This window comes from Myotis brandtii, unplaced genomic scaffold (assembly GCF_000412655.1).
Source record: "Myotis brandtii unplaced genomic scaffold, ASM41265v1 scaffold229, whole genome shotgun sequence".
Taxonomy (NCBI): Eukaryota; Metazoa; Chordata; class Mammalia; order Chiroptera; family Vespertilionidae; genus Myotis; species Myotis brandtii.
Window position 1 is genome coordinate 904,548 of NW_005358611.1, and position 280 is coordinate 904,827.

Consider the following 280-nt stretch of genomic DNA (forward strand, 5'->3'; position numbering starts at 1 on the left):
AGCCAGAGATTCCTCCCGGCCTGTTTGCGCTGCAGTGGTCTCCAAGCAGGCACAGTAACACCTGAGCGCTTTAACTCTGAGAGGTAACTAACGAGTAAGTGAGGAAGTAGATTTTCCCGGGAAAGGTAATGTCTTCAGCATGGCTCCCTGAAGGCCTAGGGCCTCGGCTCTGTTCCCACCTCTGAGGAACCCGCGTGGCCATCCCAAGGCACAGATGGCACAGATGGCACAGATGGACCGTTTGTAAAGGAGCTTGTGGAGGACTAGGTCCAAAGTGAAG